The sequence below is a fragment of the Gastrolobium bilobum genome, unplaced genomic scaffold (genome assembly GCF_033153095.1).
Source record: "Gastrolobium bilobum isolate Gb01-03AN ecotype WA unplaced genomic scaffold, APGP_CSIRO_Gbil_v1 utg5127, whole genome shotgun sequence".
Lineage (NCBI taxonomy): Eukaryota > Viridiplantae > Streptophyta > Magnoliopsida > Fabales > Fabaceae > Gastrolobium > Gastrolobium bilobum.
The window spans coordinates 66,848-79,755 of NW_026899335.1; the positions used below are offsets into that span (position 1 = coordinate 66,848).

The 12,908-nt window shown below is 34.5% G+C and overlaps 1 non-coding gene across 1 annotated transcript; it reads right to left on the reverse strand.

Moving 5' to 3' along the window:
- Positions 1-11,332: 11,332 nt before the first annotated feature.
- LOC133289739 (small nucleolar RNA R71) lies at positions 11,333-11,439 on the reverse strand. Its single transcript, XR_009748525.1, has one exon. It is a non-coding gene; the product is annotated as a small nucleolar RNA R71 (small nucleolar RNA).
- Positions 11,440-12,908: the final 1,469 nt, after the last annotated feature.

Genomic DNA, 12,908 nt, shown 5'->3' on the forward strand with positions numbered 1-12,908 from the left:
ATGTAATAAGTTTTTTGAATAACGACACTTCCAATCAAGAGATCTCTTGGATACAACCGAATGCTTAAAGAATTGCAATGAAATACAAGATGCAAATATATATGAATGTGCAGAAAACAATAGGGAAAAATCAGAATATCGGAAAATTCTGATTCCTTTTATATTCAGACATTTTTTCAATTTAAACTTCTTATTTATAAGACACAAAATTCTAACATATTTTGTGTAAAAAATATAATTTTGAATTAATTATGTTTATAAATAAAAATTTTGATATGAAAAGATGTGTTTGTTGTCTTATCATGGATATGTGTTCTTTAAATTGTGACCTTACGCTTTTTATAAATTAATAAGGACCAAAATTCTGAAAAGAGAGTTTTCTTTTTCTATTGGTTTTTGCACATTTATTCTTCTACTCTTTTTCTATCTTGGAAACAATTATTCAGGAATATTTTTGGCCACCATAGAAATATTCTTGGCCACTATAGAAAGGTTCCCTATTGGTTTTTGCACATTCTTTGTATTTGTATTCTTCTATTGTAGTGCGATTGATTAGACATAAATTGAGTTCGATGGAGAGATAATCCATTCTATCCTCGAGAACAAATCTTGGCCATCATAGAGAGGGCAAGGACACAATATTTACAATATTTAATACTGGGCTCGGATTTTTCCTTCTTGCATTCATATATTTCGTACTATATGTTTCAATATGTGTGTGCATTTCATGGAACTATTTGCATTGTTAAACTATTTCTCTAACACAGATTATCCCTTTTTAATGATTTTAACATCACTTTTCTAACAAAAATAAAATAAAATAGTACGACCTTATAATATTTTATGTTGGCTGATATTCCAAAAATTTAGGGTTTCTTTTAGGGTTATATTCAAGTTGAACAAACTTCAAAACAACATGTGGTTCTCAATTAGTTTATTTTTTCTGCCTTACTCTTTAAATAGTTTCACGAGTTAAAAGCAATCTGGACGAATTGAAAATAAAAAATAAAAGTAAATAATACAGTTAAATGGCTAGCAGAATTGGTTGTAAATTATAGGAAGCAGAGGGAGAGGATAGAACCAAAAATGTTCTAAGACCGAAATCCTTACACAGAAACAAAATACAACCAAAAGCATATATGTTGAAAATAATTTCATCCTTTATTTCTTGTTTTGAAACCAACCTTTCGGAAATAAGAAGAGCTGCCAGTTATCGCATCATATTAAGATTCATTGGCAACTTTCCATTCCTTCTCTATCATCAACAAAACATGAATTTTAGAAACTAGTTATAAGAAAATTAAGATTAAACTTAATTTCTATTAGGATGTTTCGTTTGAAATATCGTTCTAAAAGTTGGGTGGTGGAGGTTGTCTATGATTGTGTTCGTGTGAATGGCCAGAAGGTGGAGTCAACTTTTGGAGAATGACACTGCTTGGAATGTTATTGACAACATGTCTTCTAGACGGAGCTCGAATCATCAATCCTTCATGGCCTTTGGGTGGAGGAGCAATCACTACTAGAAAAATCCTGTATAGCGAGGGAATTGCTATGCAAATTTTGTCGCTAATTTCATCCTCGCTACTACTTTCCCTCGCAAATTCCCTCGCAAACGTACTTTCCCTCGCAAATTCCATCGCAAAATCGTTTGCGAGGGAAAGTAGTAGCGAGGATGAAATTAGCGACGGAATTTGCATAGCAATTCCCTCGCTATACAAGACTTTTCTAGTAGTGAATGTTGTGGCCAAATGATGGGCTAGAAGGTGGAACTAACAATCTTGGGAGGGTATGGAACTCTCTGCTTGGAATGTTGTTGAAAACATCTCTTCTTAAAGGAGCTTCAACTTTGGCTTCTTCATGGTTGTTAATAAGATCCTTGTGAAGATGGGTCTTTAAGTCTACACTTTTCAAAAATGCAGCATATGCTATGGCTATATTAGAGAGAATAAGCAACAACAAGAGGGAGCTTGAGTCCACGATGATTTTAGAAGCCATGATAGATAACACAGGCTTGTCGTTAATCCACTTTTTGCTTTGTGAATTTGAGGAAAATATTGGTTTCAGTTTGAATTTATAGAATGGACACGGGAAAATGCTAAAATTGTTGCAATGTAACAGAAACCCGCGGTTGTAAGGAAATAAAAGATATAACTGTTAATATCGATGGTTGCACATAGAATTTTTGTCTTACATAGAATTAAAAAATTACTAAAAATCAAATAAAGTAACAAATTGTATGTAGAAGTTTTTATAGAGAAGTACAAAATTAATAATAATTTAAAACTACATTCCTTACATAGAAAATAGTATATAGAAGTTGTATTAAAAAGTAATTAAATCAATAAAAATGTTATATATACATGTTATAATTAACTTTGAAATTAATTAAGGTTTTTAATAATGAGTTAGAAACGGTGTGACTTTATCACTATACGGTTATATCTTCATGTTAAGTAAAGTTTGTAACATATAAAAAGAAACTGTTTTATGTTTCAACCGTTGTATTGTTTGAGTTTTAAATATCAGTAAATGTAACCTTAAACTAGATTATTTGTAGAGTTCGAGTAAAGATCCTATGTGTTCTATAATTGTATACACCAATTTGTGTTATTGAATTTGTTTGTGAATTTGCTTTAACAAGTGATTGATTAATTTGCAAGAAATTAAAGGGTGTTGGGTTCTGTTTGTGTAACATAGATGGTTTCAAGTTCATCAACCAGTTTGGTTAATGCACATGGTGAGAAACCTGTAAAGTTCAATGGAAATAATTTTAAGAGATGACAACAAAAAGATGTTTTATTTGACACGTTGAAGTTGGCAAATCACCACGCCATCACAGTAATGTTTTGATGGGAGAAACAAGTCTTTCATGCTTTGGAGAGCCGGAGACAGGTCGAAGTTCAGATTATGCTAGAAACCTTGAAGATTCACCAAGCCATCACATTAATAGAGTTTGCGGAAGCTTTCTTGTTTTCTTATTTTCTTGCATGTTAGGCTAGATTTTCTTTGTAGTTAGGGCTAGATGGAACCCAATTGAACCTTTACGTTTTGAATGAATCTTTAATATTAATTTCCTATTTTTATCGTATTAGTTCATCTTCTCTTAATGCTTTATTTGAGTTTGATCTTGTAGACTGATCCAGGGTGATCGTATGGCAATAGGAATGTTGGTACATGAACCACGTATGATAAACTCATTATAATTATTATGATTCTAGGGATAGACATAGGACTTATGCAATTTCTTTAACTTAATGCTTGTTTTTTTGAGGAATAACCGGGGAACTAGAGTTCTTTCAAGATAATAAAGAATTGGGATGTCAAGGGATTGAGTCCTAATTAATCTAAGAGAAATGATTGGCGATATGTTAAGAACGGTTAATTAAGGGTTTATTCATAACGAAAAGGGGAGATTGGGGTAAATTGAAACCCAACTATTTTTCTTGATTGACAAGTAATTTTGAATTCATATTTCATCCAAATCTCTTAATTGATTGTCCAACTTAAGCGGAAGTAGTGAATTAATGATAGAAATCTGATCCTCGTGGGAACGATCACATACTCTTACGCTTTATTACTTGTACTACCAGTGCACTTGCCGAAGTTGCAACAATCTTCAATTTTTAACCTCTATTTAGAATATAACCTTGAAAATATCTAGCAGTTTAACTGGTATATATGTTTTCAAAAGTGATAGTTTGGTTAACTTGAGTATTCAAAATTTGATCAATAATGTTCAAGAAAATATACTTCAACTTTCTTGGTATATGCTCTTTGTTTCCCACATGTTAATATGCTCCTTGATTATATATTATCATCTGTTTTGTTCCTCAATTTTGCGAATATTTTTTCTTGTACTATTTGTTGGGCAAGTGGCTTCTTATACAAGATGCTTACGGAACACCTAGTGGGGGTGATAGGTGTTCTAACTTTTTCAAAAACTTTTTACAAGTAGTTCTTTAAAATTGATATGCCTAGAGAAAGTTGAACTAGTAAGCTCAAGAGACACAACAAAAAACTAGATTGACAGTCCTCAATTTATTTTGCAATTTCAATTCAATTATCAATCACACAAATATAATAGTGTTACTATTTTACTTAGGGTCTTTATATGCCCAAAATGAATTTCACAATGCTATATGAAATATAACAACATAAAACGTATCTTAGTAATTTTTCAGAGAATACACACAACTACAAACTTTGAATATCAGATAATAATTTAAGTGCTACAACAAATATATCAGAACAATTAAAGTGTTATAACTCTTAAGAAATTGAACTAACTAGAAATCAGTTAAGGCGTTACAACACTTAAGAACCAGAAAATTAAAAAGATATTATGTTAGAGAGAAAGATACACTATCTTTTATATATCTTGGTTCACTACTCTTTAGTGTAATGGGATAGCTACGTCCAGACTGAAACCTGCGGAGAAATTTTATTGAACCAAAAATAGGGTTTTACTACCACTCAAACACACACAAGATTCAACTAAAATAGCTCTAACACTTTAAGAAAATCTTAAATGCTTCAAAACTGTAACTTTAATGGATCAAACTATAATCCGAGCCTAGGAGTCTCACTATGAGAACCCTACACTCTTGTAGATTCTTTAGGGGCTCTAAGACTTGAATTCACAACCACAAGCAAGCAAAGACTTCCAACCCCTTGGTTGAAATCTACACATACACTAGGAAAATTTGAGCACACATACAAGCACTTCAACCACCAATACAATATTCAAGATTGTTGAGATATATAGTCTCACATTGGTTGTATGTGCAACTAATGTGGAGTTTATAAGGCCTTGGGCACTCCCACCCTTTGAGCTAGCTTTTGGGGTGGTATATCCCAAGGTTCTTAACATCGTATCAGAGCTTGAAGTTCGATCCTCACTGCCTCCCACTTTAAAGTGGAATTAAAAATAAAAAGCACAAAAGGTAAACCAAAAATTGGGCCTGTGCAATCCACGCTTCAAGCCCAAAGGGCTCTTGCGTGAGGGGGCGTGTTGAGATATATAGTCCCACATTGGTTGTTTGTGCAACTAATGTGGAGTTTATAAGGCCTTGGGCACTCCCACCCTTTGAGCTAACTTTTGGGGTGGTGTATCTCAAGGTTCTTTACAAAGATTTACAAAATCAGAAAAGAAAAATAAGGATAAAGAATTACACATTTCCTATCACACAGTATATCACAAAAATAATTAATCCAAGCTCCAATTCATATGACAAATGCAAGAATTATTTGAAGTTTATAGAATATACGAAAGATCCACAATGCTTGACGATGAAAAACCTTAATTCAGGTCAAAATCAGTGTTAGTATACTTCAGGTTTCTTACACTTTTCTTATGCTTTTGCTTGATGTATATAATAAAAAAACCTCCGGAATAAGAAAAACTAGCCTTTACATCCTCTCTATCATGGGTTTCACAAAGAAGGGAATCTTGAAGTAATTGTTGATTAAGCAACGAGAAGAATAGGGACTTTTTCTCACTAGTTACAACACCCTCTGTTTTTTTCTCATAAAGGTATGAAGGTTTGTTGATTCTTGAAAATGATAAACCTCACAAGTGAAAGAACATGATGGAAGGAAGCTATTTTTTTATCTCTATTCTCTAGTTCTCGTTTTTGTGCAAAAAGAGATAATAATGGATGATGGGTCAATCTTTTTTTTTTAATTGGTAAAGTTGCTTTTGGTTAGTATAGAGTGTGGACAGGTGTATTTTACCTTTATTTCACTTCAAGCATATACCAATTGAATCAAAATCCTGTGGACATAAAGACTTGGGTGTAAGGGAATATATTTGGGTTGTTTTACTAATTAACCCAAAAATATATTTTACTTTCCAAAATGAAATGCATGAAATGTAAAGGAGCCAAGGATTAATTTCTCTGATATAACAAATGTGTTACAAATAAATCTAATCAATATTTTTAGCTATACTTCCATGTGTCTTCAAGCTCTATCTTTAATTTGACATCGTCAAAAGATGTATTCCATGATGCTTAGTAGGTCTTCAATCTCCCCCTTTTTATGATAGAGACTTAAATTCAAATTGAGACAAGTAAGGGTTAATAGCATAAGATATTAAAGTAATGTAATCACATACTCCCCCTAAAAATATACATACTCAGAATTTATAATACTAATTAAAAGTAAGGCATACATACGTTCTCAACCTGATGATATTGACTTTTTCTCCCGCTTTGACATTATCAAAATCAATTACAGCATATAGCAAGGATCAATGTTGGATAATGCATATAACAAGCATATCATATATCCAAAGATTACCCAAGTTTTGTACCAAAATTTAAGTAGTAACATGACAAGATATCAATTAATTGATTCTTTACAACACTTTGGCTTAGTCTAAGAGGTTCCTCAATTTGGCCAACATCTTTATGCAATCTTTATTTTCAATTTCATTAATATCACCTGCAACATAATCTTCTAAACTTGCCTTTCTCGGCAAACCATGGCGCTTGGGATGGTAGGGGTAAGTCGGAAAGTTGCGCTCTGACTAGCAACTATAGCTTTTGGTCTAGTGCTCTGATACCAATTGTTGGTGAGGCCAACATGCTTCCTTGGCAAAGCCTAGTGAGGGGTCGGTGTCAGATCGAACCACAACACTTGGGATGATAGGGGTAAGTAGAAAGAGTTGCACACTGACTAACAACTATAGCTTTTGGCCTAGTGGTAAGTGCTCAATCCAACACTTGGTATCAAAGTCAAGGTCATAGGTTCAAATCCTCAAGATGACACTTTACAGGTTTGGGTGAGGGGGGATTGTTGGAGAAGCCAACATTGAACCAAAATCAACTCAAACTTCTTATTCATAACACAAATTTCTAACATATTTTGTGTAAAAAAACCGTATATTCTTCTAATATTTTATGTTAAGTTCAAGTTTTGACTAATATACCAAAACTTTTGGGTTTCTTTTAGGGTTAGTTTCAAGTTCAACAAACTTCAAAAAGACATGTGGCTTTCAATTATTATTTTTTTCATCTTTACTGTTTAAAGAGTTTCACGAGCTAAAAGCAACCAGGACAAATTGAAGATAAAAAAATGAGAATAAAGTTAAATGGCTATCAAAATTGGTTGTAGAATATAGGTAAAAAAATGAGAATAAAGTTAAATGGCTATCAAAATTGGTTGTAGAATATAGGAAGCAGAAGGAGAGGATAGAACCGAGAATGTCTAAGACCAAAATTCTCACATATAAACAAAATACAACCATAAGCATATACGAAGACATATTTTGATGATGACAAAGGATTTACAAAAAGTCTCAAATTGAAGATGGAGTTTGAAGATACAAGTGGTTAAGTATTTTTAGAAATTATGTTACACATTATATTATATCATATAGTATCTTCCTAAGCTCCAATGCATATCATTGCATTACATGCATTTAGTTGGATGCATTTCATATTACAAATTAAATAAAATTAAAAAAAAAAACAGAACAAAATAAAAATAAAAATAAAACAATTAAAAATTGATTTGTTTTTAATATAATAAGGTTACTTTAATTATCTATCAAGTAAAGCTATGTTATTAAAATAATAATAAAAATTCAATTTCAATAATTTCCTCCAATTTGAAAAGCTATGTTATCAAAGCTATCAGATGCCCTCGTCGTTAGTTTTTTTTTGGGAAAACAAAAAAGGAAAACAATATAAAGGTAATAAAAATAAATATAAAAGGTTTAACTTTACCAATCCACTTTACTTTTCCAAATGCTCTGCAATCAGTTTCAAAAAAAAAAGTACAAAAAAAAGACGCTGTGATTTTTTCTTTAGAAATTCAAGAGAGCTGAACACAAAAAGTAAATCAAGCTTTCGTCTTCGCGTTCATTCATTTGCACTGAATCTTTCTTTCTTCCATGAATTGACTTCTTCATCCTTCTCGCTTGAAGTTCTGCATTTTGCTTTAGATGCCTCTATTCGATTTGACAAATGTGAAGTATGTGCACAAACTAAGATCACTAGAAAATTTTTTAAGCCGATTTCTAAAAGCACATAACTTCTTGATATGATATATTCTGACCTTTGTGACTCTAGAAATTATGTTACTAGAGGTGGTTAGAAGTATTCAATAACATTCATAGACGATTTTTCTAGATATTGTCATGTTTATTTGTTGAAATCGAAAGACGAAGCTTTTAAGATTTTCAATTCAAGAGTAGAAAATCAACTCAACTTGAAAATTAAGAGGTTTATGAGTGATAGAGGAGGAGAATACACAATGACATGGTTCAAGGAATTCTGCACTTTAGAGGGCATAATACTTGAAACCATTGCTCCTTACTCCCTCAATCAAATGGTGTTGACGAGTGCAAGAATTGGACATTAACTGAAATGTTAAACTCTATGTTACTTACAACTGGCATGCCTTCCTCCTATTAAGGAGAAGAAGTTCTAACTGTCAATCATATCCTGAATAGATTGTCGCACTCTAATTTGTTTATGACTCATTATGAAATATTGCATAAGTGTTCTTGTAGAAATGATACTCTTAAGACTTGGAGTTGTATTGCTCATGTAAGAATACAAGATCTAAGAGACCTAAGGTGGGACCTAGAACCATTACTTGTGTATATCTAGGAAGTGCATAGAATATTGCTTTAAATAGGTTTTTGGATCTATCTACAAATGCGATGATAGAATCCATAGATGTAGAATTCTTTGAGAATAAGTTTATCAAAGATCATGGCTTGAGTGTCTCTAGATATACAAATATGATTTTAGAATCTCTTATAGAATATGAAGCAAGCTCTTCGGACACTTACCCCACACAACTGGCTGTTGAATCAGTTCTAGTTAGAGTATCTATAAGAGAGAATTCTCAAAGACTTTGGCGAGGACTTTGTCACTTATTATGTAGAGGATGATCCATTCTCCTATCAGGAAACAATGAGATCTAGGGAATCTTTGCTGTGGTAGAAGCCATAAATGATGAAATGAGCTCTCTGTTGCAGAATCATACTTGGCAGCTAGTCAATTTGTCGAAAGGGGCTAAGGCTATAGGCTTTAAGTGGATACTGAAGAAGAAACTAAATAGTGATGGATCGATAGCTAGATACAAAGCACGTTTTGTAGCTAATGGCTATAGAAAACAAAATAGAGTAGAATATTTGTATGTCTACTCACCTTCGTGTTGATAAACCCTTAGTTCATCAGGTTTTTCAGCATGAATTAGTATCAATTTGTGTGATTAAATGATGGAAAAGAGGTTAATGTCCTAGAATGTCCTCAACTACAAGTTCAAGAAGCTTCATTGAGAATTTGTATTGTTCTTGTAGGAAAAGCAAGCTAAAAGGGCAACTGGAGAAGGAAGAAGATTCTGAAAAGGAGAAAAATGCCTAAGTGTTGAGCGCTAAAACGTCCACACATAATGTTTTAGCGCCCTGCTGCAGAAAGAGGCCAAAAATTGCTGGTGCTGAGCGCTAAAACATCCACACAGAATGTTTTAGCGCGTTGCTACATTCCGAGGATGAAAAGTTGCTGGTCTTGGGCGCTAAAACTTCCTGCAACAAGCGTTTTAGCGCCCTGATGTTGGAAAAAGCCTCTGGTCTCCAACGCTAAAATGTCCAAACCAAGTGTTTTAGCGGTGGAGTCAGTTGAGGACAGTTGAGCATTCATAAGGCATGGACGCTGAAACGGCCATTCAGGAACGTTTTAGCGTTCGAGTTAGTTGAAAGCAGTTAGGCATCCGTCAAGCATAGACGCTAAAACGCTCATTCTGAACGTTTTAGCGCCCATATTAAATTTCTGTTTTAAATTGTAAAACTATATAAGGCAAAGGCCTTCACATTTTAAAAAAATCTAGAGTTTCTCTCTCTCTCTCTCCTACATCAGATTCTCTGATCTAACTTCTCTCTAAAAGTTCTTAGGACTTAGTCTTTGTATTAGTTAGTTTTCTATTGTAATTGCACTTGGAGATTGAAGGTTCACTACATGGAAATGGAGTTTAATCTTTCTTCCCTTATATCTTCCTTAGTTATGTCTGAGTAGAGTCATTGTAGTCTGAATTCAATGGAACTCAATGATATTATTATATATGTTTGATTAATATGATGAAGTGTTTTTCATGTGTTGATATGAGATTTTCTAATTCAATTCTTTCTACTAAGGGAGGAGTGTAGAACAGGAATGTTTACACTACTCCTATATCTGACAATCTCATCATCAGGATTATAGTACTCAAGGAATTGATACTATAGTTCTGATGTAATCTTAAGACCTTAGTATTTCATGCATGTATTAAGAAAGGAATCACCAAGGGATTGGGGTTTCTGATTAATGTATCGATCAGGGTAGTAAGGGATTACATCTTGAGGATAAGTAAAATGTTGATTAACATCACAGGAAAAAGAGTTCATCATATGATCAGTTTACATGAGTTTATTGTTGAGGAAAGTTGTTTTCTGACTACTTGTTTTTATAAATCTTAATTCAAATTTTTAGTATTAGATTAATTTACTTTCAAAATAACTTTCTGGTGATAAAACATTCATGATTTTTACAAACCTTTGTTTAATTCAAATTAGTTTTCTATGGTTCATTGGTGTTTGAATACAAATCTCTGTGGGAACGATCTTTACTCATCATTTTATTACTTGTACGACTAGTACACTTGCTAGATCCACAACAAGTTTTTGGCGCCATTGCCGGGGATTTGTTTTTCAACATTAATTGATACCATAGAAATCTGAGATTGAATCTTTTATTTTCAGCATTTTACTTTTAGTTAAGTTTTTGGTCAATTTTAATTCTGGTGTATGCGAGGTACGGTTGATCCAAATTTTTTGTTGTATGATCCAGAATTAGAAAGGACAGTGAGGAAGAACAAAAGGGCAGCCAGACAAAGAAGACAGTTTCAAGAAAGGGGTGAAACCGGTGCTGTCAACCAAGAAGAAGTTATGGCAGAGAACCACAGACCACCACCACCACCAGAACAGAGGACACTGGGAGAGTACATGACTCCTGCAGTGATCCCTCCCATTGGGAGTGTTGTGCGCTCTACAGTGGAACCAAACAACTTCGAATTGAAGCCTGCATTGATACATTTGGTACAGAAAGATCAGTTTGCTGGAACTAGTGCAGAGGACCCTTACTTGCATATAGATACATTTCAGAGTAATACTGTGAAAATTAATGGTGTCACAAGGGATGCAATTCTGTTGAGACTATTCACTCATTCACTGACGGATGATGCAAGGAGATGGTTGCAATCATTTCCTCAGGGGAGTATAACAACTTGGGATGATCTGCAAACCAAGTTCTTGCAGAGATTTTTCTCAGCATCCAAGAGGGCTAAGTTGAAGGATGAGATTACAGGCTTCAAGCAAAAAGAGTCAGAATCCATCTATGAGGCCTGGGAGAGATTCAAGACTTTATTGAGGAAATGTCCACAGCATGGAATAGAGGCATGGCAACAAGCAGCAATCTTCCTACAAGGAATGACCACCAACACTAGGACATTGGTGCATGTCACTGCTGGTGGATCATTGACCACCAAGACTCCTCAAGAAGCTTTGGATATCTTTGAGTCATTGGCATCTCAGGAATTTGATAATGCCTCATTGCTTGACAGAAGGGCAGGGATCATCAAGTTGGATGGGTATGATGTCCTATTGGCAAGGAATGACCAGTTGATGCAGACACAGAGACAACAGTAACAGCAGTTGGATGTTCTCACTAAGCAACTATCCTCACAAAAGGTTGCGTGTGTGCGTGTGTGGGAAGGGCCATCTGTGGGACACCAAGTGTGCGTGTGTGCGTGTGGACGCCAAGTGCGTGTGTGCTATCTGTGGGAAGGGCCATGTGACAGAGGAATGTGACTATGGGGGATCATCAGAACAAGCAGAAGTTAATGGAGTGTGGTATGACAACAACAACCAGAGGAATTACAACAACCAGGGGCGAAATGTGTATGTGCCACCATGGAAGAACAAGAATCAGCACCCAGGGTTTAGTTATAGTTCCAACCATCAGTTGAATCCTCCACTGCATCCTCCTCCAACACACTCATCACAGCCAAGTGATACTGCTGCATGGGAAAAAGCCTTTGCTCAGTTTTCCAAGACTACTCAAGATTACATTCAGGGGTCTAATTCATTCAGAGAGGAAACATCTGCATTCATGCAAGAGACCAAGACTTCATTTAGAAATCAGGAAGCATCTATCAAGAATTTGGACATCCAAATTGGTCAACTATCAAGACAGTTATCTGAGAGACCACAGGGGAAGTTTCTTGGTGATACAATGGTGAATCCTAAGGAGCACTGCAAAGCAATCATGACAAGAAGTGGGTTGGTGCTTCAACAGGTGAAAAAGAATGTGGAAGATAAGAAGAATGAAGAGGAGGTTGTGGTTGAAGATGTAGTCTCTGATGATGGAGTAGAAAAGGTGAAGGGAAATAAAGAAAAAGAAATAGTGAAGGAAGATAAGGAAGAAAAAGAGGTGGTAGTTGAAAATGATGTTGTGCCCAAGAAGATAATGAAGTGGGAGAAGAAGAAGATGGCTGACAAGCAGGACCAACCAGTTACTTTGAAGCAAGAGATTCAGAAACAACACTATGCAAGATTTCTGGATATTTTCAAAAATTTGCAAATTAACATTCCATTTTCTGAGGCTTTGGAGAATATGCCTCACTATGCCAAATTCATGAAAGATCTCCTTACTAAGAAGAGAAAATTGAATGATGATGAAACAGTGGCCCTGACAGCAGAATGTAGTGCCCTGATCCAGAAGAAGCTTGCACCAAAATTGAAAGATCCAGGAAGCTTCAGCATTTCTATTGCTATAGGAGATGTGGAAGTGGGGAAGGCACTCTGTGATTTGGGGGCCAACATAAATCTGATGCCATTGATGGTATGTAGAGCCTTGGGA